Consider the following 22,561-nt stretch of genomic DNA (forward strand, 5'->3'; position numbering starts at 1 on the left):
CGAGATACACAGAGGCCTCACTCACTAACGAGTGCACGCACACTCACACTCTGTGGACTTGTGATGCGCACAGTTGCCTGGATGAGTAGGGTGCAAGCAAACCGAGACAAAGGGGAGAATAGTCTGAGCAGCTAAAGCGAGCGGAGGGAGAGAAACAGAAAAAGACACAAAGGTCGAGGAGGCTTTGTCGCCGAGCACACGAGTCACACAAAAGCTCAGAGCAGGTAAACACACGACCCACCTTGTTTCATACTCTGCTGCTCGCTCCTAGGAGAACGCAGGTCCCAGTCATCACGGGCACCCTGGCCCTATTACGCAAACTGTACTGGACTTTGTTTGCTTACATGCAGCATATTGCACAGAGGGCGAGTCAGAGCGTGTCAGCTGGGAAAGAATCCAAACATTTCCCACCGTGACCTAAATCAGAAGAGTCGAACGCAAATGAAGAGAGGTCATCACGATCATAGACCAACACGAAAGCCGGACTACGCCCGCTTTTATCAGCCAAGGAGTCCCTGACTTGACTCTCACAGTGAAGAAGCAACACAAGCAGTTCTTAAAATAGCTCTGCGAGGCAGTGGAGGTGTCGTCCCCCAGCACCAGACTGGCCGTTTACAGCGCACAGATGGGAGACTAAAAAGGATTTAAGCAGTATAATAGTATATTCAACAGACAAAGACAAGATTTAAAATCGCTACTAAATGACATGAACTTTTTTTCGTAGACAGGCAGTCACAAAGCGCTGTGCACAAAGGTTAAAATAAAGAAAACATCAAGTAATAAAATAGACAATATAAATAATGCAAATTCAAAAGTGTTGATTAACAGAAGGCCTGTTTAAATAATAAAGTTTTTAACTGCTTTTTACACAGAGTCAGCCAAACGTAGTTGTGGTGGTAGACTGTTCCACAGCCTTGGTGCCACCGACTGAAAGGCTGAAAAGGGAAGAAAATTTAGAAATAACAGAGTCATCAATAAAGCGCCTGCGCCTAAAAAAACCTTGGGGAAGAGACTCTGAGTTGACAGACACATTAAAAGAGACTGACTTATGGTCGCTAAAAACAACGTCATTTAAATTCACGTGGTCAAGGGAAATGCCATAAGTGAAGACCAAGTCCAGAGTATGCCCAGCAGTGTGAGTAGGGCCTGATACATGCTGAACAAAATTAAAAGAGTCCATGATGCTCAGGAACTCCTTAGTGGTACTATTTGATGAGTCTTCTGCATGAATGTTGAAGTCTCCAACAATGACGACCTTGCCCAGTTTAATAGTGGAAATTAAAAGTTCTTGCAAGTCTGCCAGAAAAGATGCAGCAGACCCAGGTGGACGATAAATTAAGATACCGTACATGGGCTGATCTCTTCCAATTTTTATCACGATCATCTCGAAAGAATTGTAACAGCTCGAAGAGATCATCTGGCATAAAAATGTCTTTTTTAAAAATTACAGCTGTTCCACCTCCTCGTCGAGATATCCGAGGTGCACAGAGAAACGAACAGTCTGCGGGACAAAGCTCTAAAAGATGTGAGACTTCATTCTCACGCTGCCACGTCTCAGAGATAAACATAAAATCAAGCGTCTCTGCACAGAACAAGTCATTTAAAATATAAGACTTGTTGGCAATTGAGCGGGCATTAATCAACATCACCTCTGTAAAGATCTGCGATCGTGTCTTGTAGTTCCTGCAGTGTTGGCTTATCGTGAGCTGGTTACTTACCAAGAACATGACTTTTTTTTTGTTCTTTTTCGAAGTGTTTCGAATGGCTCTTTTAAGGATGCAAATAAGGAATTAGACTTTTAAATGTATGCTAATTTCACAGGTTTTTAAAACAGAAATCTGAATAATGGCTGAAGCAAGATTCAGAATTCGTGCTTCGATTTGTCAACATTAGAGTTTTTTTTAGAGAGGGGATTATATCTGCATTTATTAATCAGAAAAATTCCAAATTATTGTCAGCAGCCGGGAATAAATCCATTTTTGATATGCAAACAAACCTTTCGGTAAATCTGTAAAGTAAATGACGGCAAATTTATTTCGGGCTCGGTGTGTGAAAAAAAGAGAGAAAATGGGTTTTAATGTGTTTTTCACATTTTGTATTTTGCATTGCAAGTTTTCTCAAATGTATTCTTTAAATATGTGTTAACCAAACTCTTATTTTGCATATGCATTCATCAGCCTCTCTGTTAAAGTGTTTGCTGATGCAAATATGTAATCAGCCCACCACATGTCAGCAGCTCAACACATTTAAGAATACAGACATGGTCTAGACCTTTAGCTTTAGTTCAAACATCAGAATGGGGAAGAAAGGCTATTTAAGTCACCTGGTATGATTGGTGGTGCCATATAGGCTGGAATATTTCAGCAACAGCTGATCTGCTGGGATTTCCCAAGAGATTTACAGAGAATGGTCAGAAAAGTATGCAGCGAGTGGCTGTTCTCTGTGTGGATCATGTCAGAGTTTAGAGGAGAATGACCAGATGGTTTCAGTCTGATAGGAAAAAAACTGTAACTCAAGCAGCCACTTGTTACAACCAAGGTATGCAGATGGGCATCTCTGAATGCACACATTAAACCTTGAAACAGATGAGCGATAGCAGCAGAAGACCACACAAGGTACAACTCCTGTCCACTAAGAACAGGAAACAGGGCTGCAGTTCACACAGGCTCAACATAATTGGAGAAAAAGACGATTGGAAAAATATTGTCTGGTCTGATGAAACTCAATTTCTGCTGCAATAGTTGGATGGCAAGGTCAGAATTTGGTGCAAATAATATGAAAGCACTGGTCCATTCTACCTGGTATCAATGGTTTAGGGTGCTGGTGGTGTAATGGCGTACACAGAAAATATCAACACAAAAGCCTCCCTGAGTATTGTTGCTGACCATGTCCATCCCTTTATGACTCTAGTGTATCCATTTTCTGATCTGATTCCAGCAGCTCGGATTCTACAAAGCTCAAACTTAAGCAGTCACCAGATCTCAATACAACCTTTGGGATCCGGGGTGCACATAAGTGGTCCGCGGGTGCGCATTCGCTGTCAAAATAAAAGACGCGCACCAGATAAGAAGTTGCAACGCGCGTTTGCGTCCATAATATTTTCTGGAGGAGGACAGACATTTGTTTAGAACGATGTAGATGTAGAAAGATGTAGAAGAAGCTCCTTTAAGCAATTACTTTGGTTTTCCTCCACCTCCAAAGAAATGTCAGAAGGAGTCCGAACCGCAAAAGAAGCGCGTATTCTCGGAAAAGTGATTGCAGGAGGTGAGCTGGCTTCAAACAAATGATGAACGCACAGAGGTGTGGTGCAGAATATGCCGTGAAAATCCCACTCTAGCGGACAAAAACTGTGCTTTTTATATGGACGCAAACGCGCGTTGCAACTTCTTATCTTGTGCGCGTCTTTTATTTTGACAGCGAATGCGCACCTGCAGACCACTTATGTGCACCCCTGTTTGGGATGTGGCCAGAACAGTAGAGTCACATTGTGGATGTGCAGCCGACAAATCTGCAGCAACTATATGATGTTCTCATGTCAAAATGGACCAAAATCTCACAGGAACGTTTCTAGCACCTTGTAAAATCTACGAATTTATGGAAAAAGGGGGGTCCAGCCCAGTACTAGCAAAGTGTAACGGTAAATGTATGTCAACAGACAAGACAGTATTTTAAAATAAAGACATTTTTGAACATTTTCTTTGCAAAAGTCTAAAATAAGACACGTTATGCAAGTTAAATAGCCCCCAAATGCAAAAGCGAAACGTCCTTTTGATACTGTACCCCCCACTTTTGCATCACACCTTTGTAATGTTAAACCTGAGTGTGGACATGGACATAACGGACATGTCACATTCAGTTTTACTGACTATTTTTGGGCATTCACATCAGCAGTGATCACCACTGCCTGTCTCACACTCAGCCTGTTAGACCAGCACGTTTGCACAACAACAACACTTGCTGTGTAACATTCTCATATAAAACACACAAGCACACAGAGCTTAACACAGTCCACCTCCAGGGTCTGACAGTACACGAGCTGGTAGTTTGATGAGCTCCAGTTGAGCTCAGAGGAAACACTGAGGAGCGGTTTGATGGTGAGCTGAATCATGCAGCTCTCTCTTAAAGAAAGACGTAAAACAACAATAAAATAAAAGCCAAGCCAGATAAAGAGCACACGCTCAACTGAGCTGGATCAAACCAGTTTTCTTCACCTCTCCCTCTCGTCCTCTGTCTCTCTAACCCAGAATGCACCATCGACACGTCAAACATCCAACCTCGCCGTGCGGCAGATGATCGGGTGGTTGCCATGCCAACCGAGAAGCTTTCATCTTGCTCTGCACTCGTGTCTGCATCCTTTTGTTAGGGAGGGCAGCTTCTTCTCGCTCTGTAATGGTGCGCTCTGAGGAGTGTGTGGTGTGGAGGGTTTGTTAGCACAAAGCTGTCAGCGAACTGTGTTCAGTGTGTGTGTGCGCGTGTGTAGGATGTGTGGGTACAAAGCCACAGAACAAGAAAAAGAAACGACAAAACCCAGATCTCAGATGTAAAACTTCTGAGATATGTGAAAAAGAGAATGTGATGCACATCAATTGGTCATTTTGGGGATTGTGTTGCCTAAGATGCGAATGTCCCCGATCAATTAATAAACTCTGATTATGGTTGTCAACATCAATAAACTTTCTCCTGACAACTTAAGCCAACTTTAATGTTCTCTTTGAGTGTTGAGATGAACATGTGCCTGTTACCAACATTACAAGCAGCTGATTTGTTCAAATAGCTGGTTTGACGCTTCGCTTCGATAAAGAACAGATTTGGGATAGATATCCAAATCTGGCAGCGTCTTACCCAATTTGACAGATCAAAAGGCAAACGAACGTGCAATCCTGACTGAACGCACACAAACATGCAGGCATCCAATACAAACATATTAAGTTATTTATAATCCATGTAAAAGCTGCTTGATGACCCGAAAACAGCTGGAGGATTTGGCATTAGTCATAATCCATCCAATTACACGATGAATGGAGAAACGGAGGGAATAGGGGGAGACGTGAGGGGCAGAAAAAAAAGACAGAAAAATGTGTGTCTCTGTGGATAAAGCTGACTGTCACAAATAAGTCGTCTATATTGCTGAAACATTAAACAGTAGTGCTGCTGTTTGTGGCTGAGAGCAGTAGATACAGTGCCAGTTTTTGTTAGGTTTCACACATTTAGTAACTGAAAATCACACAAGGAAATTAGATTTGAAAAAAAGTAGGACAGAAATAGACACTAATATTACAGCCTTCAGGTTGCACACCTTCCACCAACGATTCATACTGCAGTATGAATCGTCTGTCAGACTTATATAATATATTGTAGGTAGCAAACACTTCCCAACTTACTAAAGTATCAGATCAAAAGTGAAATGTGTTCCTGAGTGCTAAAATGTCAGTGATTTTTGACAAAGTATAAAATGTGCATCCATTTTCTTAACTGCTTATTCAGTTCAGGGTCACAGGGGAGTTGAAGCCAATCCCCGGCGTCTTAGGCCAAGAAGCAGGGTACATCCTGGACAGGCACAACCATTCATGTTCAGCTTCTCTCTTCATCTTTCTTATTGGTAGTCTCTTCAGTTGGTCACCTTGAAGCTGACAAAAATTAAGAGCTGCGTCTACACCGGAGTCTAAGGAGCTTGAAACCAAGCCCCACTCAGGTCAGAAGAATCAGGATGCGAGTGGGCGTTAAGGGAGGTGATTTGTGCTGATTTGGTTACCAGAGACCACAGAGAGTCAGTAACATTTGACAACTTCAACAAGCAAACAGATGATTGACATGTGATAAGATGGCAAATAGATTAAAAAGTTACCTAGGCAAAGGTTTCCTGGAATTTCTGCTCACAACCGACCATTGGCGATAAAGCAATGCAAACAAGAGAATTGCTTCATGTGTGAACGTCCCACATTGGGCGACAAGTGAAAGTGCAGCTGGCAATTAGTGGGCCACCCTGTCTCTTAACCTTAAAGTTAAGAAATGTTTCATTTGGGGACCTGCCCACTGGTTGTTGCTTGAAATCCCCAAATGTCACTGACTTTCTACAGTTTCTAGCTACCACATAAGTGTGTATTTTTTCCTATGTGGACACTTGAGTCCAAGTGACTACTTGTCCTAACTTGATGTGCCAGGACCAATATGGAAAGTTGAGCATGCTCTTTTTGATATGCTAGGCAGGAATTCAGAAAACACATCCATTCAATCTAATATTTTACCTAATTAATGTAGAGCTATCCACCCACTTAATGCTATCTGCTGACTGGGAATCATTGGAGGGGCACCACACATCACATTTACCTTCACTCACTATACAGCCATTAATGATTTAAGCTTAGATAATACTCCACTGTGGACATGGACAGCTGGAAACCTGACTGTTGAGTGCTCATCCTGTTATTTTTCTTTTTACCTCCACTTGAAGTCCACTGCCTGGGGCACAGGCATAGTTGCACTGTAATGTAAATTCTCTGTGGACTAGTCTACGTGGTCCCAAAAAACAGGCAGGCACACGGACGTCTGTACGGATCCTTACGCTAACCATCTGATGATGAAATCTGAGTGAACCCTAGTGGACGTGGGAAATGTAATTCCTGCTTAAGCTTACCTTGATTAGTGGACATTTGCCGTTTGCTATTAGCTGAGCAGCAAAACAAATTTAAGCAATAACATTTGCAAACTTAATGGTTGCAGCTTTTGTCTAAAAGTACAGAAACTAGCCAATGCACAGGCCTAACAGGCCTTCAGCCTGGCAAAAAAAAAAAAAAAAGGCACCACATGGATTTAACTAAACAAGCAGGTATGAGTCTTCCATTGCAAATGGATGACCAAGTTTTTCCATCAATGGATTTTTTTCCATTCCCTGCAGACACATAATTGGCCACCACAGAGTACAGACCTCAATCCCATTATGAATCTTTGGGGATGTGCAGAGGAATAGGCAGCAGTCTGAGTCTCCAATCATCAACTCAAGATCTTGGTGAAAAATTAATCTAAACCTGGGCAGATTTAAAGGGTGAGGCAAAAGCCTATTGAAATGATGTAATGGAAAACCTTAAGCAGGCAGGACCATAGCTGTGTAATCTTGCTGGCCAGTAGGAAGGTTGTTATTGGTCAGAACTAGCTTGGCTCAGCTACAAGCGCATAGCTTGAAGCCTGGCAAGGCTTGTGATCGTGATCTCCCAAATCCATTGTTCCTTTAAGATATTTCTGTAATATTCTGTTCACAGGGACAGGACAAACTGCCAGCATTAAAGAGGCCTAAATGTAGGGAAGCAACCTAGATTTTGAATTTCTATTCATGGATTGCTCCTTAAAGTTGCTGCAAGCCTTCAGGGCATTTAGAAGAACTATTTAAATTACATTCACATCTATGTTTTTATTCAATATTTACCAAGTAGACCCACAGTATCAACACAGCCTGCAAAACCAGCATCATTAAACGATTCCAGCCCAATAAACAGCTCGAAATATCTAATCTCCTTTCTTTGCGGCTCATTTTTGACAGTGAAGTGGCGCACAATAGAGGCTTCGACACAGGGGCTCATTAGCATATTAATGACATAAAATAACAGGGGGCGGTTTTCAAACAATGGTTCTTCGTGTTGAAATGTGCCATTTTTTCCCCCCTATATCTAGCTTGTTGAGCGTGTGATCAGACACACACTCAACAATAGTGGCGGTAATGAGAGCCTGCAATACCCTCATGAGTTGTCAGCAGCTGAAAAGCTCCATTTCTCATTCTTAAGTAGGACACCCACAATTCAGCCATTACATTGTGCTGTCACAGGCAGTTTAAAATCAGGCTTGACACGAGAAATCTCTCAAAAATCCACCTGTAATAAGTTGAGCCATGTTCTGCGAAGATTGCGTGAAAGAAAAACCAGACCACTGCAGATACGATCATGTTATAACTTCATGCGGAAATGACAAAGTGCTTTTAGCAAACTGTCATTAGACAGTATTTGTTGGGGATTATTTTCAGCCCTGGATTAATACACATTTGGTGATGTGAAGTGAGTATTTAAAGTTAAGCGGGGTTGAGTCAAAGCAAACTACAATGCCTGTGTTCACAGTAATGAAGGAACAGATTACAGCCTCCTCGTTTTTGAACCATGAATGAATGGTGTATATAAAAAATATGGAACATCACCGGGACGGTCCTTAGCTCATGACATGCCATGTCAAACACAAGTTACAAACTCATGTTTCAAGCAGGTCATGAACAATTAACAGTTACGGGTAAAGTCCAGGTGTATATGTGAGACCCTACACTTTAAAACTGCACTGCAATTTCCAGGCCGGACATATACAGGGCTTTCATGACAAGCGCAGTGTGGCAATATCAAGTGTGTTTTCCGTGTGGTAAAATCTCTGTGTGATCGAACCAACACAGACTTCCTCCTTTCTCTCTAAATCGAACTTCCTGTTTGTCAAGATAGTTACGACAAGACGAAAGCACCATCCATTACTCTCGCTCTTGTTTAGTGCAAAGAGAAATTCATGCATCTTCGCCAGAGTGAATTATTTTTCCAGCTGCAGTAAATCATTGTGCAGCCCAGTATGTTGCTTTGTCAGTGAGTGCTTTTATAAAATTGTAATTTATATAAATAAAGAGAGAGGAAGGAAGACAGAAAGTTTTACAGTCAGTTGATGACAGTTTAATTTTAAATTAGTCCACAAGATTTCGTAAGGAAACGCAAATTTCTGTAGAACTTATCAGTTGCTAATTTGCATTTTCTTCTCCACACGTCAAACCACAGAGGTGCATTTGAAGTGAGGAAATTTAACATTTGAATATTACTTGAAAAATAATTGTGAACTATTTTGGAACCTGGCTGCAGGAATTTGATCGCACTCGGTTGCAATCAAGTCGTGCTGGGGACAGTTTTGGCTCATGCCATGTATGAAAGTTGCCTAAGGTGTCACCACCTGGTGGGGTGCCAAAGAGGGCGAAGAAATAGTTTGTCACTGCTCCTGATCTATCCTTAAAAGTCCGCCGGTGACTTCCATTTGACTGCATATACTGCTAAAAACGCTGCTCACACTGCAGTAAACAGTTGGTGCTGAGAAATGACTATACATACAAACACTTTGCAGAGGCATGACTTTTACATAACCTGACGTTTCCAACCCCACCACTCATCTGCTTACACTGCAGAGTGAGAATCATATAGCTTACTGTTGTTCCCTGCAAACATTACATGATCTTCACTGTGAAACATTAATATCTTCCCCGAATATGGTAAATGTTTATCATTAGGTGAAACAAAAGAGGAACAATGACATAAAGATTAAAAAAGGATTGTGTCAGGGAGGAGCAATTCAGACATTTTGTTAAAACGAACATCTATAAATACATATGTTTGCTCTAGAAGACACACTTTACATGCCCAAGCTGCAGGAGGCACACACACAGAGGTTATTAAAGAGGAAGCCAATAATGAATACTAGTTTATGGGAGTCTTTTCTCTGAGATCACTAAATGCCTGCAACAATATGGTTACCTTGAGTAGCAGGGTCCATATGAGTGTCCCCAAGTTCAAATGAGCATCAGGATCGTGGAGACCGGTGATTTAAGTGACTTTGAATATCACATGGTTCTCTGTGCCAAACAGGCTGGTCTGAGAATTTCAGAAACGGCTGATCTGGTGAGATTTTCCCACACAACCATCTCAAGGGTTTGCAGAGAGTGATGCTTTGAGCTGAAGGAAGGCAACAGCAAACAAGGTATGCAGAAGAGCATCTCTGAATACACTACACGTTAAACCTTGAAGCAGATGGGCTACACCAACACAACTGCCACACCTGTGAGTTAAGAACAGGAAACAGACGCTACAATTCACACAGGCTCACCAATTGGTCAATAGAAGAGTGGAAAACACTGCTGCAACACTCGGTGTAAACTACATTAAAACTCTGATCGACCGTGCTTTGTATCCATGCTTCAGGTGGTGGTGGTGTAATGGTGTGGGGGATATTTTCTTGCCATGCTTCTAGCCTGTTCACCAGCAGCTGCGTGACGCTGTCATGTCAATATGGACCAAAATATCTCAGAGGAACGTTTCCAGCACCTTTTTGAATCTACATCATGATGAATGATGCCAGGTCAGAAGACAAAACAGGGTTCAGCCTTGTAGTAGCATGGTGCACCTAACAAAATTGAATGCATATTTTATTTTTAGCAAAACCTTAATTTCAAAGATCGTATTTAAAATAACCATAACTGTAGCCTTACGGTCTGCATAAATGCTTCCCCATCACAATACAGCATGTAGGACACAACCTCTCTCGTCATTAAAGTAACTGCTGCCACAAAGTTAACAACACACCACGGTCTAAAATATCAATAAATGCTACAACATAAAGGCCTCTGATCAAAGCTATATGAAGAATGTTTTTAGTCTAGCAGCCAATCAAGAGCAGTTAAAACCAAATTAATGCCTGTGAGTCTCTTACACCGTCATCAGGAACGTTTGTTAGAGTTGCACTGCCCATTATCGTATATGCTTTCAGCCTGCACCTGCTTGGTAAACAAAACAGGGAGATGAAAGTGAAAGAGCTATAAGGCACATTAGTATGACACCAGCTATAAAATGGTCAAAGTGGGAAGTTAAGGCTAACAAAGACAACTTTACTTCCCAAAACTTGCCAGAATGCACTGACATTATACCTGAATAGACAAACTGCTTCTCATAGGTACTGTAACATAAATACATAGTAAACCACACTGGCTTTGTCTATAACCTTCCTCTTATTATTCCCATAGAGCATGCATATTCCATTGTTTTCATATTTCTTTATTTCTCACTGATCGTACTCTTTCCCCAGGACGCAGAAAGTACAACAACACAATAAACGTGCAGACGACTGTTCTTTTGAACAGTACAGGATACATCCATAAGTGTTAACAGGACTAACACATCACGCATGCTGACCCCCGTCAGAGGGGTCAACTGCTGACTCAGACGGCCTGGAGCTGAATTTATTTTAAGTTTAAACTAAAGGTAAACTGCAGCTGAACCATGAAAGTTCACGGCCTGCAGCGAGCAAACGTAAACATAGAAACACAGCAGACCCGTCCAATTGCATCCAATTCTTCGGCCTCACAGAGCTGGGAAAACCTGTTTTTAGCTCATATTGTAGTAAAAAACAACAGCTTATTGAGATGGTTCAGCTGCCCCTGTTTGCTTCCACCCCCAAAGCAATTTGTCTAATTAAGCCTATGAAAAGTTATTAACCCCTGTCATGCAGAAAAACACGTCACAGATGTTTGTGTCCTAAACACAGAGTGTGTGCATGTATAAAATGTACACAAGTGAAATTCCACGTATGCTTTCAAACAGGGAAATGTGCTTTTACGCTAATGAGATAGATGTTTGGTACTGAGTAATAGAAGTCGAGATGAAGGAGACAATTAAGGAGAAGAAAAGTGAGGCAGGGAGCGGCGCTCAAGGCCATGGATCAATTTGAACGCAACTAACTCACAGATATACACAAACACACACACACACACACACACAAGGTCAAAGAAGGGAGGGGGTGTCTTACCTTGAGATTTTAGAGGCATTCAATCTTCTCTCGGATCACAATCTGCTCGGACACACACAGCACAGCCATGGATCACGATGCTGACGTACCTGGGAAAACAGTGGAAAAGGACTGTCAGGTTCAAATGTGTCCATCAGTCCCTCATCGGTCTCTTTCCTGGAAGACTGTACACACTTTTAATAAGTCAACCTCCAGCTCATAAGGAACTGGTTCAGATGTGGACACTGGACACAGACCGCACCCCCCACAAAGAAAAGCAGTGTCATTACAGACCTGCTATGATCCATTCCTGACATAAAGCTGTCCTAAAGTTACACAATGATCAAAGCACGAGAGATCTACTGCTGTGTGAGGATCTGATGCTGTGGCCTGATCTAAAAGCAGAGCCCAGAGTGAGAGAAGCTACCCATGCAGACCTGTGCAGCTCACAGCAGGCTTCATGGATAACGAGCCTCAGCTGATGCATCTGTCACCTGCCAGCAGACACAGCCACTTCCTATAAACCCGTCTCATCTACTAGCTGCGACTTACAACATGGTCCAACCACTGAGACATCGCCACAGTTCTCAGTGTGCTCTGATAAAACTGAAGCATCCTGAGAGCTGTAGAAAGTGTGGCTGCTCTATAAAGAAATCAACATTTTTTTTCCTCCTTTAACATACCAGGAATATTTATAAGGTACGGCACCTACAGCTCCATCCGTCCCTTTGTCCTCCGCACGTCTCGGCTTCAGCTCTGCGCTGGTTTATGTCTGACTGTAACGCATCCATGGGCCGAACAGGTGATACCGAGAGCGAAGTGACAAGAAGACAAACCCCAAACGCACCTTTAATCACACCGTGGGCATCGCATCATCATCCCCAGGCCACTGGCTCGCCCTGCATCCAGGCTTTGAAGCTGCGTAACGCGATGCGAGTCCCTGCGTGGAGCGCTTTTATCTGCAGCCCGGAGCCTGCGGAGGGACGGGGCACGGCGGGGATGGCTGCCGAAGGCTGGCTGGCCTGAGAACCCAGCCGGAGTCCGAGCACACAGACAGCGCCACAGCGATCAAACCTGGCTCCCTGTGCACGAGTGCACCAGCTCCGGGCTTGTACTGATTTTAGTGAATGGCCGATACTTTGCGCCACACCCCCCTCCTTCCTCACCAATTACATGATATTTACACCCAAATCAGGACCCGATCGTCGGCACACTGGTGATTCATATTTTATAGTGATGCAGCAGGAGAGTGCGAGTTGCGTCACGGCGTTGCAGTATGCCCACAAGACGCGGATTTCCCTCCGCAAACAGCATCAAGTCTCTCTGATAAAGAGCTGCCTACAGCTGAGAACCTGATCAGATGATTAAAACACAAGGGCTCCAAAACGGTTAAAAAACCCAGCTTTATCCCCTCATAGACGCCATGTTTTGTTTTGTTTTTTGTTTGTTTGTTACATTAACCAGCAAGTTAAAAACCAAACAAAGAAACAAAAAAACAAAAACAAAACAGAGAGCTCAGCCTACCCCTGGATCAAGTCCACTACGTGTACAGCATTTCTGGCACTGAGGAGATCCGTCTAAATTTGGGTTCCTTTAATCTGATTATATTAGCTTGAATAGGCTGCCACCTACTGGATTGATGTGATTATATCAAGAGAAACCGTCCACGTGCGTCCTTTTTTGGATTTTTGCCCAGCCGGTTCATCTTTCATCTGATATAACCCGCACACTAAAATCGACTGATCTTCCGGTTACACTGCAGTAAGTTTGTTGCATATATCTGTGGTTGGATCAGAAGTGAGTCCCAGCAGCAACCTTCCTTCTGTCGGTGGAGGGGGCCATCTAGTGGACATCAATGCTAACGCTGGGCCGCAGAAAAGCATTGATTGCGTTCAAAATTCCATAAATCAACTCAAATCCCAAATAAACGATGCAGTGTTGTAAAGCCAGTCTCTCTTATCACAGTTTGCTGATTAAAGTGGAGGCCCTGGGGGAGGACCTGGACGACATCTTAAGGTAGTTTAGATAATTTTTTTTTAAAGCACTTTGTAAGTGTAAGAAAATTTAAAAGAATGCCCCGTTTGAGCTTCTTAGTTCATGACTTGTGGTTATGGTGGCGTTGTTTCTTGTTGCTGTAAATGTGTTCCAGTCCTTCATTAGAGAAGCAGCTTTCCAGAAGACACCACATACAGTACTGTGCAGAAGTCTTGAGCCACATCCGCTTTCTTTACAGACTTTTTTGTGGTTTTGAAAGTGGTTCTGAGCAAAGGTTCTCCAAACGATCTGAAAGTGAAAGGTTTTTCCCCCCCTCTTTGGACATTAGCTTTTTTTTTTTTTTTTTTTTTAAAAAAAAGAAAAAAAAAGAAAAAAATCATTTTCAGTCCGGTACTTATACCTGACCATTTTGTTAAGCCAACTACCACCTATGAAGCATTCAAGGATAAAAAGTCACCTAAATTGAGACAAACTAGTGTTTAAATATACATAACAGACTTAGCAATGAAGCAACTTTAAACTGTATCTTTATAAATAAAAGATAAAAGAAAAGGCAGAGCTAAAAATAATAAACTTAAAGACTGTCTACAGCAGATGAACAGCATCTGAAAGTCAGCAAAGACCTTCAGATATTTAGATACTCAGATACCTGAGACATGTATCTGGGCCTTCAGCTGATCCATCTACTGTTCACTGAAGCTTGTCAGAAAAGGTCTGAGTGGACAGATCAAGAAGCCATTCTTAAGGAAGGGAAACAGGGTGAAAAGGCTGAAGGATGTCAAATTAGACAAGAACTAGACTGAAAATCAGTGGAAACAGGTCTTATGGACTGATTAATCCAAATTTGAAATTTCTCACCACAGTAAGAGTCAACCGGTATCTGTAAAACACAGTGGAACTGCAATTCAGCCATTGGTGTTGAAAATTTTGTCAAAATTGATGGAATATCGAATGCAGAAATGTACCACCAGACTTTGATCCACCATGCAATACCACCTGGAAAGCATTTGATTGCCAGCTGCTGTTTTTGTTTTCAGCACAACAACAATCCTAAACAACAAATCGAATGTTGAAACTGAAATTTTACCTATTAATGCATGTGTATAATAAGCAGTAAAGTGTAAGAAAACATTTAATTTGAATTGGTGTGGAATAACAAAGGATGGAAAAATTGTACAAAGCTCATGGTGAATAATCAACATGTTGTTAAAACAACTGGCCAATAAAGGAGCATCCAAGAGAGTAAATAACGCTCAGGAGGGATTCACTAAATCTAAAAATTGTTTAAGAATATAAGAATTGTGTATCAGTATACACAGATGTGGAGTAACATGCTGGCTTTTCTCTGAAAGCTTTTTTCACCTCAAAACATATTCTGTGCCTCCAACAGCAGCAAGGCTCCACAGTGAAGGAGTACTGTTACAGGTCACCCACTGAAAACCTGGGTGCATTATGGGGGAAAAAGCCACAACATATCAGAAATGAAAGGTGAAACATTTTGCTTTTAAAACTACAGCAGTTGTCTCCTCATTTCCCAAACACTTACAGAGTTTTTCTTATTACTATTATTATTTATTTTTCTCTGTTTTTAAGAAGAGATGATGCAACACGGTGGTAAACATGCCACTGTCCTATCTTTTTTGTTGAAAGATGCTTTCGGCATGAAAATAAAAACTAAGCGTGTATTTTTTTCTAAAAATATGTGAATCTGCTCCATCATTTGATATATTGTGGTTGTCCTACCTTGAACTGAATATATGTAAAGCGCTTTGGGGTCCTATGGACTAGAAAAGCGCTATACAAATGCAGGCCATTTACCATTTACCAATATAAGGTTTAAATGATGCACTTGGGGATTAGCCTGTTCACCTTCAGGCTAGAGTGAGAGCAATGTCAAACTGAGCCATTTATGTTTCTGATGAGATACTAATATCTATCTGAATGCTCATGGTGTTAATCCTCCTCTGATGGGTTAGACTGTAAGCAGGATGGTCTTCTGATTCGCTCCAGTGTCCCTGCTGTTAACAAAGACTTCAGTCTATCTATCCATCAAGGTAACATATTAAAGCTGAATGCATATAAAAGAGAAGAAACAAAGGTTCTAACAAAGAGTAACCCGTGTTTTATATGTGTATATATTTTGCTATATTTTAAATTGAAAAGACACATGCAAGAGTGCATAAGGACCAAGGTTACAAAGCAGCAGCTGACACATGGTGCATGAGGTGGATGTCTTGCAGACTGCCTCCCATCTGTCTCGACAAAGTTGTCAAATCTTCTTAAAAACATTTTACTTGTTGTCTGTGAAGGTTCGCAGTCATTTTACTTGTTGATAAGTATATATCTAAGTCTTACTGGGTAAACAATATTTGTCAGCTCTTTAAGCTCTGTGTGGAACTTTGGGCTTATTTTTGACCTCCAATTCGGCCTGTGACTAAGGGTGTAATTACCTGTTATAAAGGGCAATTTTAATTTGATTTATTTGAAACCACAATGTAATTATAGTTACATACATTTACCTGCACTACAAAAAGGGGGTATCAAGTCCAGTTTCAACAGGAAACAGAGAAATAATTATGCTGTAAGTAAATTTAAGTAGTGAGTAAATAATTGTGATTTGTTGTCTGGCTCTTTGTGTTAGTCCTGCAACATGATGGTGACCTGTCCAGGGTGTACCCTGCCTCTCGTAGCTGGGATAGGCCCCTAATTTAAATAACTTTAAAAACTTGGTGTCTCCTTTAGTGTAAAAAATTAACTTGTTGACCCTATTTGTAGGTAATTATATTGTAATTTCAAAAAAAATATGATGAAATTGCATTTAATTACAGGGGAATTAGACCCTTAGTCGCAGCCTATTTGGAATGTTTAACAAAAGAGGATCTTCCAGAAGAAAGTAGCAGCAGGTCTGGATTTGGTATAATAGCTTCTATTATCTAGTGTTTATTAAAGACAAAGGGTATAGAAGTTTGTGTCATAGTTTTTCTCAGTTTGTAGTTAGATACAGTTTGATGATTATGATGGAAAGTTACAAAGGCCTTAATTCCCATCTGATGCTCAAGAATCTTATCTAATATTTCATGTCTGAACCATCATTTTAACCCCAAAACTGTGATGGAAAATTGTGAAAAGGCTGAAATCCAGGACGACATTCCTTTCTTCACCTCCCACAGGGAGGATGTCATGGTTCAAAACACCTTCTCTGTTTGAGTCCACCCACAACAGCACGAATGGAGGGAATTAAACACCAAACATCAAACTGGGCAGCATCAAACCGTTTCACCCGCACCACATTTTGTCATTATAGCCTTTTTCCAAAATGGGGTTAAATTCACACAATACTCCATAATGGCAAAGTGCTTGAAATTCTTGCAAATTTGTTAAAAATGAAAAACAAAATGTAAGGTCCCATAGCTGACAGCGCATGTCAGAGCACCAACCAAGTCATGAAGTCCAAGGAATTGTCAAGGCACGGATCTGAGGAAAGGTACTGAAAAATTTCTCCAACATTGAAGGTCCAAATGAGAACAGTGGCCGTAAATTTGGAGCTACCAGGACTCTTCCCAGAGCTGACTACCTGCCCAATCTGACTAATCGGGGTAGAAAGGCCTTAACTGGGGAGGTGACCAAGAACCTGATGGTCATTCTGACAGAGCTTCAGCCTTGCTCTGTGGAGAGAGGAGAACTTTCCAGAAGGGCAAGTCACTCCTCATTAAGAGGCAGATGACAACTAGCCTGGAGTTTGCCACCTGAATGACTCTCAGATCACAAGAAACAACATTTTCTAGATTGATGAAGGAAATATTGAACTCTTCGGCTGGAATGCCAAGCGTCATGTCTGGAGGAAACCAGGCACCGGTCATCACCTGGCCAATTACATCCCATGTGAAGCATGGTGGTGGCAGCATCGTGCTGTGTGAATGTTTTTCAGCAGCAGGAACTGGGAGACCAGTCAGAGTCGAGGGAAAGATGAATGCAGCAATGTATATAACAATGCATTATTAATAATAACCTGCTCCAGAGTGCTCTGGACCTCGAACTGGGGTGAAGGTTCATCTTCCAACAGGACAACAATCCTAAGCACACAGTCAAGATAACAAAGGAGTGGCTCCGTGAATGTCTTTGAGTGGCCCAGCCAGAGCCAGTACTTGAAACTGACTGAACCCCATCCAACCTGATGGAGCTTGAGAAGTTCCCCAAAGAATAAATTGAGAAACTGCCCAAAAATACATGGACCAAACTGGGAGCATCACACTCAAAAAGAGCTGAGGCTGTAATATCTGCCAAAGGTGCTTCAGCAAAGTACTGATTAAAGGCTGTCAATATTCATGTTATATATAAATATAATTTTTTTTTTTACAAAACTTGCAAGAATTTCAAGCTAACATTTGTCACTTTGTCGGGTATGATGTGTAGAATTTTGAATACATTTAATCCATTTGGGAATAAGGCTGTAACATGACAAAATGTGGAATAAGTAAAGCACTGTGAAAACTTGCACTGTACTTGGACACCATATTATGTTGAACTTCAAAGGTCACTATGGTTTTTAACTCTGGAAACCGATGGACACCAAATGGCTCATCATTTGCATCTCATTGAGGTTGTCATCACACTCAAAGAAGTAAAAAAAAAAGAGGAAGAGGAACAAAAATGGATCAATTATCACTTATATAACAAGGGCTTGGCCTTTTTGTAAGGTTTCAGTGGCTCCCTCTACCTCTCCAAAGTTATTTAACAGTATGATTCACATCAAAGCACCCGGGACCCCTGCTGTTAAACTCAAAGGCCAGACAGCCAATCTCTACTCTGACGCTCTAATAACCATCCCTTTATGAACTTCATAAAACCCACTCCTCGCTAGATCACTGCAGATGGTGGGCCAGGCTAATAGCTGGAAAAGTAGCACAGACCGCCACCTCGCCTGGACTCCTTTGAACTGAACCGTATGCAGATTGAACAGGGGGGGCAACCATATGCATCTTTCTGTGTGCATTTGAAAAGAGGAAGACTAAATCTCTCGGTGTACGTGTGAGAGTGTGTACTTGTGTGTGTCCTCACACTTATCCTGTCACAGCAGGGGAGAGACATGAAAGCCTTTCTACAGTGTTTGGTAATTGCAAAGTCCTGCGCGCTGCCTAAACAGCACAAGAGACGACACCCTCATCGGCACACGGATGGTTCTAGATATCAGGTCTTGCATTAAAAGTAGTAAGAGATGGTGCACACACCTTAGGACCGACTGACCAATCAATACTCTTGACTATATAGAAGTACGTAGAATAGGGGAACTTTCTTTTTACCACACAGGCTTTTCTTTGTTGGTGTAACCTTTTAAACTGAAAGGGGGGGGGGGGGAAATGAGGGCTTAGGTAGGCCAATGTGTTTGAGAGGAGAGGTTATGCTAAAAAGGGGTTAGGGGGGGTAGTGAGTTGCCACCTTTTCATGTTACCTCTCTGCTGTTCAGCTTTATAACGAATGTCAGCGCTGATAACAAAGCCTCATTTGCATATCATAATCCCCATCTCTCGACCTTCTGATCAGGTGTACTTGGAAGCAGGCTGTGTTCTTTCAAATAAAAAAAGAGAGAGAGAAAGAGATAGAGAGCGCGAGAGGAAAAAACTGTTCACTTTAAAAGCTGTTTGAAGTTCGCTGCCAGAGTTCAAATAACACTAAAACATGTGCATGGCATTGAGTGGCTGATTTGTATTAAAAAGAAGAAAGGCGGAGGGATGAAAGGAGGTCAGGGAGGGGAGACTAAAGGAAATTTCAGGAGCTAGTAAGGCCAAAATCCTTTTGGATCCCATGTCACTAAACATGCAGAAGAGCAGACCCTTTCATATTCAACCTCTGAACTTAAACTTTATGTGAAGCTTAATCTAGCTGCACTAAAACTTAAAATTTGATTTTTGCTTTGCATTTGCAATTCTCCTATTACTGAATTGCAAGAAATAGGCAATGCTATCTTCATTTTCATCATCACCAAAGAAGCTTCTTTCTTTCACGCAAACAGACAGCTGAGCAAAACTCCTCTGCCAGGCTTCAAAGAGCTGCTGCTGCTGGGTGATGCAGAGCAAGCGAAACAGGCTTGGATTTGTGGCAATGCATGCTCCAGAGGTCAAGGTATGTGTCTGTGAGTGAGTGTGAGTGTTATTAGCAACTCTGCATGTCATGGCAACAGATCCAAAGGTCACGGACCACCCCAGCTGTGTGTTCACACACTTCATCATCGACCTCACTGATCAACAGTGGCTCGACTGTTCGTACAGAGCACAATGTTTGGATGACTACCAATACACCGTGTTTCTGCCCTCTCAGTGTCGGACACTCCCTCTTGGCTTGGACACACTGCTCTCCACGGCCCTATGGTTTCTGAATCACAGTTGTGAGGACCAGACGTTCTTTCCCATGTGTGAAGAAGGCCTCCAGCAGAGCCGCTGAAGCTCTTCAACGTTCTCATAGTCCTCTGTTTGGCCGGAGTTGTAAAGCCAGGCCCTGGGAGTCGCCCGCCTCCACTCTGATCCACTCGGCTCAGCTCTGCAGCAGAGGCTGTCCTGCCAGCTCCTTTATCCCAGCTACCGCACACCCAGGGAAGGCCAAAGCCAGACTGACAGTCCCCCGCTGCCTCTAGAGCCTACGTCTCACTTCCCTCTGTAGCCGCCCACCACCCCTCTCAGCTTTTCAATCTCCGAAGCAATTAGAAGGAGATCCCTTTCTTTTGTCGTCTATCTGTGGAAAGAGGGAAAGCAAGAGAATGAGAGAAAAAGAAGAAGGAGGGCCAAGTTGTTGTTGATGGTGGAGCTCAGGCCTAGCCAGGAGCCACTTGTGAAGCCCTGGGTATTAGGGCTCACATGGTTTGTTTGGAAAGGCTTCTCCAGGGGCCAAAGTGGGATTACGTTGCAGATTGCAAGTTCCCATGGAAGAGGCCTATACCAATGAGGGCTTTGGTGGGTGGGTTTCAGGTTGGGGGCCATAGAAGAGGTCTTTATGAGTTTGGGGTCTGTCTGAATGGAAAGGGCCAACTCCCAGCATGCTAGCCTTCCATATTAGATGGACACAGAGAGGCTATTGAAGTTACCCAGACATCCCCCTTTATTTCTTTCCTTTTCTGTCCTTCTCTTTCTCTGTAATCTTGAAGACTTTGGTGTTTGCAAAGAAAGAAAAGAGTAAAAGACTGTTCGGGGAGCTGAAACGATTCCTGTGTTCATTTTTGCGACAAAATTTGATCTGTGATTTTTGAGCAAACATAATATAATATGACCGTTAGAAGCTTTGATTTGGTTTGAACCACAATGGCCACGGCTTTGAGAACACGAGCCGATTAGGTTGAATTATTTCAGCTGAATTTAACAGGAATTCATTTAAAAAAAATCATCTTTATGTAATCTTTTTAAATTATTCAAATAAAAACCACTCCACTGAAACCGCTTTGCTTAAAGTGTCTAGTGACATTCTGATGGCAGCAGACTCTGGAGAGTACACCGTTCTGGTTATGTTGGATCTCAGCTCTGCTTTTGATACTGTTGATCACAGCATCCTGATAAATAGGCTGAAGGACTTGTTTGGGATTACTGGTGTTGTTTTAAAATGATTTATGTTATATCTATCTGAGAGATCCTTTACTGTCTGTATGAATCATGTGTTGTCTGAAACATCAGTTCTGCCTTCTGGGGTACCTCAAGGATCTGTTTTAGGTCCTATTCTCTTTTTGCTGTATATACTCCCTCTAGGCCAAATTATCAGACATTACAATAATATTTCTTTTCATCTCTATGCTGATGACATTCAGTTGTACTGTTCTTTCAAAGCTTCTGAGTTTTATAAATTGTCTTGTTTAAATAATTGTCTGTCAGAAATCAAACAATGGTTAAATGACAATTTCCTCCAGTTAAATGCAGATAAAACAGAAACCTTGATTATTGCACCTGATCACATGCTCTCAGAAATTAAGCAGCATATCAGTTTTTTAGACCCTTCATTTCAGTCGAGTCTCAGAAACTATTTATCATTTAAGAAACATTTCTAAACTCAGACTACTGGTGTCAAAGGCAGAACTTGAGATGATTGTTCATGCTTTTATCTCTTCTCGTTTGGATTATTGTAACGGTCTTTTTACTTGTCTCCACAAATCAGCTCTGGATCGCCTTCAGTCTGTACAGAATGCAGCGGCAAGATTTTTAACTGGTACAAACAAGAGGTCACACATTACTCCAGTTTTGGCTTCTCTTCATTGGTTGAAAGTAAATGTTAGGGTTCATTTTAAAATAACTTTTAGAGCTCTGCACGGTGAAGCTCCCGAGTATATCTCTGACCTGTTGAAACCTCATGCTTCATCCCGAGCACTTAGGTCTTCAGGTCAGAGGCTACTGGTGGTCCCACGTACTAGGTTTAAAACACGTGGCAATTGGGCTTTTCAGGCACTGGCACCGAGGCTGTGGAACTCTCTGCCGTTGTCTTTACGCTGTCTAGACTCTACTGACTCCTTTAAAAATCAGCTGAAGACATTTTTATACAAAGGGGCTTTTAATTAATTTTAACTTGTATGTCTGATCTTATTGTGAAGCACTTTGTGATTTTTATCTGTGAAATGTGCTATATAAATAAATTTTACTTACTTACTTATTTGAAACTTTAATCGGAGCAAAGTTTTATTCCAATTCAAATGGAATCATGTATGGCACATCAGCTCTTCAAAAGCAAGAAACCACATCCTAGTGTGAACTCATTAGGTGTTTCCTTTTCATGACATCTGCAAAAGCAGACCTTAGGGTTGGTATGGTCAGTCACTGTTTATTTGTATTTACTTGTAAATAGGTACACTAGAAGGTACTTTTCATATTATTATTATTATTATCATTATTAGAATTCAGTAAAAATAGGAGGCTTTTCATGCGTTCTGGCAGAGGGGGAAATATTAAGATTAAAAAAAAATCTCCATTTGGCATTTTAGAAATACCTTGAAGGCTCACATCATTTAAGGAGCTACACAGCTACGGAGTCCCATCCACCCCGT

General features: G+C 41.8%; 1 protein-coding gene across 5 annotated transcripts in view; it reads right to left on the reverse strand.

The window, feature by feature from the left end:
* Window positions 1-13,242, reverse strand: part of tex2 (testis expressed 2) — a 30,515-nt gene extending 17,273 nt beyond the window's left edge. The window contains exons 1-2 of one of the 5 annotated variants that reach the window (XM_085271118.1): window positions 13,189-13,242; window positions 11,578-11,666 (exon numbers count right to left, since the gene is read on the reverse strand). The gene's annotated coding sequence lies outside the window, so the exon portion shown is untranslated. Of the gene's footprint in view, window positions 1-11,577; window positions 11,667-12,239; window positions 12,382-12,403; window positions 13,013-13,080; window positions 13,101-13,188 lie in introns of those variants that run through there. The other 4 variants (XM_085271119.1, XM_085271115.1, XM_085271116.1 and 1 more) reach the window with 4 other exon arrangements.
* Between the last annotated feature and the right edge of the window lie 9,319 nt (window positions 13,243-22,561).

The sequence above is a fragment of the Mchenga conophoros genome, linkage group LG4 (assembly GCF_057382185.1).
Source record: "Mchenga conophoros isolate Kocher_MC1m ecotype Shallow Benthic linkage group LG4, M_conophoros_male_GT1.1, whole genome shotgun sequence".
Taxonomy (NCBI): Eukaryota; Metazoa; Chordata; class Actinopteri; order Cichliformes; family Cichlidae; genus Mchenga; species Mchenga conophoros.